Source organism: Vanacampus margaritifer, chromosome 6 (assembly GCF_051991255.1).
Source record: "Vanacampus margaritifer isolate UIUO_Vmar chromosome 6, RoL_Vmar_1.0, whole genome shotgun sequence".
NCBI classification, from domain to species: Eukaryota; Metazoa; Chordata; class Actinopteri; order Syngnathiformes; family Syngnathidae; genus Vanacampus; species Vanacampus margaritifer.
This window is the reverse complement of record NC_135437.1, coordinates 21,678,851-21,685,374: the sequence shown is the minus strand read 5'-3', so window position 1 is coordinate 21,685,374 and position 6,524 is coordinate 21,678,851. Positions and strand designations below refer to the sequence as shown.

Here is a 6,524-nt window from a genome sequence, read left to right as displayed (position 1 = left end):
CATTCGAGGATGGTCGGAAGTCCAAGTTGTTTTTTCCCAGTTCCAACCTAAAAGCGTTCGAGGCAAAAATAAAAACCAAAATGCCGGATAGTGATAGTTTTTTTATTTTGGTCCTCAAAACTCGTTTTGACCTCAAGCAAATTTACCTTCTTGTAATTTTGCTTTATTTATTGTTTTTATCATATTTCATAAGCCTTCCATACAGTTCAGTATTTCACTATATAATTCCTTGCAGATTTGGCAGAGGCATCATTGTATTGAATTACAGGTATAATTCTTTCATTTTAAAAAAAATGCACGTTTCAGGTGGTAAACACCATTAAGCATATAGTTGTAAGATGTCTTAAGTCATTTTGTTTATGTTTAACAAATTTAACATATCATTCCTCACGCTGTTTCTACTAAGTCTCAAATGCTCTCCAATTTCGATACTGTAAATGTATATCGTTTGCCAAGAAACGTTTCTTGAGAGTGGTAATATGGCGGCCTTGCAGCTTCAAAATTCTTGGCCTATCGGCTATCCAGTTATATACAGATCAGTGTCACGCCCTCACACTGCTAACAGACACGAGCACTCCCCCGCGCAGCTGACATGGTTTAACCCACTCCAGCCCGTGCACCGCCATACATCAAGGACTCACATTTTATTTGGAGTTTTCCAAATTGTGTAAATAACTACAAGGTTCGATCAAATGCAATCTGGTTAACATGATAGAAAGTTACAAAAAGGTTTATAATATTTATATGATCTTTGTTGAAACATCGTCACCTTCCTCGTTAGTATAGTGGACAGTATCTCCGCCTGTCACGCGGAAGACCGGGGTTCGATTCCCCGACGGGGAGTTAACTTTTTCCCCTACCCTCTTTTGTGTTTTGATACAACCTACTCAGTGTTTCCAACATTACAAGATCCTGTAAACTTTACATGTTCTTGCAACCTACGACCCGTGGGCCACATTTGGCCCATCTGTGTTTCTAGTACGCCAACGAGGCACATACACAATTTTATTTTACTCATCCTAAATATTATTCAGTGGATAATATCCACATATTTTTATGACTTTTCAATACTTAATAGAAAATTGTTTTTCAATAAGTGCACCTGGAAAATACATTTTCCAATTTCAGAAACTTTTCCAGGTTGTTCGTGACCGTACGAACCCTGACAAGAACAGCAAGCACAAACTGTTTCCTAGTTGGATGTGGGGTCTCACAAATCGGTTAAGATGTTAAAAATCTGTCTGAGTTCCAGTTTGGTGCAAAACAAAACACCAGCAATGGCATGCATTTAAAAGTCTTCAAAATAAACAAATGCGTTTCTTTATTTCTAACCAACAATTCAATTTGAGGCACAAGATCCACAAATCAGTACATACATACATAAGAAAACAACACCATGAGTTGAAACAGGATGCAATTTAGAGCAGAAAAATGTACTGTAGGTCAGAAATGTGTCAGACATGAGGAGAGAACAGCCTATAAATTGGCCTACTTCTCGATCTTAGCTTAAAAAAAGTAAAAAAAAAAAAGAAAGCCCATTTGCCCTAAAATGACACACTCCACAGACCTTTGAACATTTCAAGTCTGATGATTTGAGGCCTTTAGCATAGGCGGAAATGGAATTACATTTTGTCTCCAACCCCTTAATTAGCATGCTAGTAAGGACAGACTAGGCTTCAGCACACGGTTTCTGGGGAGAACTGTATCTAATTAAACATTGGTAAGAGATAATTACTACTTTAAAGGAGTCGAGCAGACCTCACCCATGTTTTCCCTATTTGGAGTTAAGACTCACCCAAGTAAAAGCACGTGTGTGCTGTCTACTGAACATGCAACTGCAAACCCGCAATCACTCAGACCTCAGGACTACTCCCATTTGGGGCGTGATCAAGGGACCGCCTTTGAAGGTGGACCTGTGTGTATTAACCAATTTAACTCATTCACTGCCATTGACGGCTATAGACGTCAAAAATTAATTTGAGCCTATTTCTATTAGTTTCACTTTTTTTCCACTTTTGTTAACAAGAGTATGAAAACCTAGGGAAAAAATGTATTGTACATTTAGAACAGATATAAAATGTGATTAGTCATGAGTTAACTATTGAAGTCATGCGATTAATTACTCAACTGTTAATATATTGTTCCAATTCCCCAAAAAATAACACAAATGCAAATGGGATGCGGCAACACTTTGCCCGTAGGAGTTCCCGGCGTATTATCCCAACCTGTTTTGCATATATATTGTTCCCAGAATACATTGCGTGGCGCAGTTAACAAAGTCATAGGATGTTAATTCATGTCATATGTGTTTGTGTTACCAATAGCTGAATGTGTGTCACATTCAGCACGTGTATGTTTGATTTGTGTTGGTCTATGGTTTTATTTTAAAAAAAAATAATAATAATAAAATTTCTCAACAAACCGTAACTTTAGGTTGTGTGTAAAAATAATGACATCCAGGTCAATTCCGTGTTGAAGTTGTGTCATCTGAGGATTGCTTGTGAAATTATAAATATATGTTTTGAATTTAGTTGCCGGATTAATTGGTTTGACATTACTTATTTATTTGTTTTTCTTAATTTGTGCATCATATTGCGTGCTGGAATAAACATCTTTGTGGGCCTGCAATAACAGCAAAATTATATGTCTACATAAATAAACACATTTGTATTTGATGTTTTAATTATATTTTTTGTATCCGTTTTTATTTTCAAATTTATTTATTTAGAATATTGGCAGTTTTGGTCCTCCGTAGTAACTCTCCGTGTTGAACACCAGAGGGCAGTTTCTGATCATGAATGCATGAATGACTGCTGTGCTAAACTCTAAACGTAAGATTCTAAAAAAAAAATAAAAAAAATCTGCTGCTCTTTTGACTAGCCTTTCATACAAAACAGAACAGAATACAAGATTGAAATACTGTATAAGTAAAATATAATGTGTACACGTTACAGTACAGCCCCTCCCTCTTATCATTTAAATGTCATGACGAGATAGCTCTTTAAATATTTCCTTTACACTCATTCGCGTTCACGTAGGCAAAGATGCGAAGCATACCAGTTAGAAATTAAAGTTAATCCAGTTGCATCATAAAAGATATATATGGACGATGCAATGTAACTATATAAATACCCAAAAAATGATGACAAATCTTACCATCAAATCGCTTAATGAGATTTTAAAATAGAAACATCTTCACTCAGATTGCGGCACAACAAGCTTCACAGCATTTTATATATATTTTTCCAAATAGACCGCGTCATGTTAACTTTCTGACCAAAACCAACCGATAGCGCCACTACCCGTCAGTGGCCAAAAATATATTGCGTCGGTATTCAATTAAGCACTACCATTGAAAATGAATAGGGAAAAGTTACGGGCAGTTGAGTATAAAACCGGCCTTTATCGCTGTCACTCACGGTCTCCGCCCCCGCCATGAAGGCCAAGACCAATATATTCTTAAAAATAAAACCTAATTGACAAGCGATATTTTGGGGGGAATAGATAGCAACGTAATGGATAATGAAACTGGCTTACTGATTGTTCAGACACTCACCTGGTTTCATCTCTATACAACATTTTTTTTGGACTAAACATAAATTGACAATTCAGTAACAAATCTTGTCAATATAACAACAAATAACAACCAACAACAAATGTATATACAAACACTGACATTCCAGTCCAATATGTTACATCATCATAAACCAAATGTATGTAGTCCTACGTAAAGAAAAAATTTATTCAATAAATGACAGACTTCAACGAAACACAATTTGCAATATATTTCCAAAATCTTTTGACCTTTCTTATTGATCACAATTTAAATAAAAAAATCCATTAAAGCATGTACTTTTTGTTTTTTTAATGATCTTTGTGAATATGAGAAGTTTCCCTAAAAAAAAAAAACAACTGTTGCAAATATCTGTATCTTTGTATGCTGGTTATTAGTTAACCAAGTGATTTTGACCCTCAATCTTTTAATGGCCATCATCAGTTACAATATTGTGTAGAGACCGTCACTAAGGAACGTTTGCTGGGTGGTCACATGACTGTTAATACCACTTTATCGACAGCCTTGCGCAGTGGCAGTATCGTAGCCTATGAGGTTTAACCGAGGCGCGATTTTTGCTAGTTGAAAACTTTACCCAATACCCCGCCATGTTGATTGCAAAATCGGCAATGGCAATTTTTGACAGTCTCTTTAGAGACTAGTACTCATGTGAAAACATAAGTTATAAAAACGGCAGTGATGTCAATTTTGAACATATGTCACAGGTCAAGATGCCAGTCAAATGACGCTTTCTGTTAACTGAAAAGTATTTGACGTTATAATTTGATTTCAAAATATGATGAAATGTTGTTTGACCGCTACAAAAATTTGCCAGGTTTGTATGCTAGTCACAGACAAAAAGTTGTTTTCACCGTGTAAATGAAACATTTGCGTTGTGTTGGAAATATCAGAAATGCCCGGATGTTTGCAAGCAGGATGTAGCCGACCTGTACAAAATTAAAGTTCACGACTCTCCTTTGGTGGAATTAACAATACAGAATCCCATTATATATTGCGGCATAGTATTTATAAATACTCACAAAATATAGAAAAGTTTTTCTAAATATGTTGGAGGCGTCTTACCAGAAATATAGCAGGTTTAAAAAAAAATAATGAAATTTAGAATTTGTGGAATTTGTCTTGGAACGTATTTAAATCTTCTCTGCGCAATCCATTATCATTATTTTTACCACATTGTGTGGATACCGTCACTATGGAAGGTTTGCTGGGTGGCCATCTGATTGTTAGTACCGCAATAACGACAGCTTTGCGCAGTGGCAGTATCGTAGCCTATGAGGTTTAACCGAGGCGTGATTTTTGCTAGTTGAAAACTTTACCCAATACCCCGCCACGTTGATTGTGAAATCGACAATGGCAATTTTTGACTGTCTCTTTGGAGACTAGTCCTGATGTGAAAATAAAAAGTATTTTAAATTATTAGATTAACTTTCTTTGACATTTAAAGCAAAACTGGTGTGTTTGAGATCAGCTGGTGTGTAGTTCAGTGTTCTCTGCATTTACCTGAAGTCAGTGATATATAAATAGACACAGGCAGATCCATACACAGTATGGAAAGCAAAATAAATTCTTGCAACAGTGGTCAGTTTAACCCCTGGGCGTTATTTTATTTTGAAATGGCTTGGTCAGAACCAACAAAAAGCCAAAAAATGGTCAAATAACGCCCAGGGGTTAAATTAAGGTGTAAAATACTTACCGGTAGTTGACCACTGGAGGGCAGTCTTGTTCAAGTTTTTCACTCAACCACAAGACCTTTGAAGTGCATCATGAACAGTTTGTACTGAGTCCCAGTTTGCCATTCATTTAGCTTGTGAACCAGTGTTCTCTATATATTAAAACATTTATTATGTTATATTAATTCAGATTGTAGTTCAAGTGTTGGAAATTAAATGGCAACGTGGCTTTATTGGCCTGAAGCCAGAGCTTTGCCAAGCATAAACACGTCGCACCCCACCACAGGATTTGTTCCTAGGTAACCATGTGACCGTGCAAACGATTGCTATGGAAACCAGTGTATCCACTCAGTCTCAGCCTCTTTCACTGTCTCCAAGTTCTTTGAGGAAAATGCAATATGGCCTTTCTTGTGAATTGGTTTTGGTGTCCAGATCTGACGATCATCATCGATCATAAGCAGGTAAAATCTGCAGAGCTCAGAGTATGTTCTTCTGATGTGTTAAAAATCTGCCTCAGTAGCTAAGTGTTTTCTATTTGATGCCCCCCGCCCCTCGTATAGAAAATAGAGCACCCGATGAGCTCATGAATAAATGGGATCTCCCCCAGTTTCACCGCTTTTAAGTCGTAATATTGCCTTCATGAGCGCCTCACATGCAAAGCTTATTTCACATGCATCAAGAGGACCAATCACAAGTCGGCAAATGATGATATAATTTGCATACGAATCGCAGTAGCACCCGTCATGATACAAAACAAACTTTGATATGTTAATTCGGTGGAATACCCGACTCGGGTAGTGTGTTTATAAGCAAAGGGCCTGAGCTCCATTTTCTACTGTTTGATAGAATAGCAACAGGGCTCAGCTGTGAAGTTTCTAACAATGTACATTATTTTTTAGCGTGACATGTCAGGGGGGATTCCCCCCACCCAAAGTGCTACCTCTGACCCCATTGTGTCATGACCTATGTGTCTCATCTGTTGTCACTTGTTATCAAACATGTGTTCTGTGAGATATTACAACTAAAAATAAATAACATCAGTCCTACTGACCAATTTTCTTCTTGTTTTATAATGCTAATAAAATCATAGTGGTTGGTTTGAAATTAGGGAGTCTAAGTATCTTAAGTGTTTTTGTACAGTGCCTAGTGTTGAAATGATTACTCAATTAACTAATAATTTGATTTCAAAATAAAGTCGAAGCAAATGAGCAGGCTTACCAGCCACGTCAATTTGAACTAAGTTGGCACAATGTCGGAAAGCCAGGAAGAAAGAGAAAAAA

The 6,524-nt window shown here is 36.8% G+C and overlaps 3 non-coding genes across 3 annotated transcripts; all 3 read left to right on the top strand.

Annotated features, from left to right (window-relative positions):
- The first annotated feature begins 771 nt into the window (after window positions 1-771).
- Window positions 772-843, top strand: trnad-guc (transfer RNA aspartic acid (anticodon GUC)). The gene has a single exon. It is a non-coding gene; the product is annotated as a tRNA-Asp (tRNA).
- A 3,231-nt stretch (window positions 844-4,074) lies between these two features.
- Window positions 4,075-4,211, top strand: LOC144054339 (U4 spliceosomal RNA). Its single transcript, XR_013294644.1, has one exon. It is a non-coding gene; the product is annotated as a U4 spliceosomal RNA (small nuclear RNA).
- Window positions 4,212-4,816: 605 nt separating this feature from the next.
- Window positions 4,817-4,953, top strand: LOC144054348 (U4 spliceosomal RNA). Its single transcript, XR_013294653.1, has one exon. It is a non-coding gene; the product is annotated as a U4 spliceosomal RNA (small nuclear RNA).
- The last annotated feature ends 1,571 nt before the right edge of the window (window positions 4,954-6,524 follow it).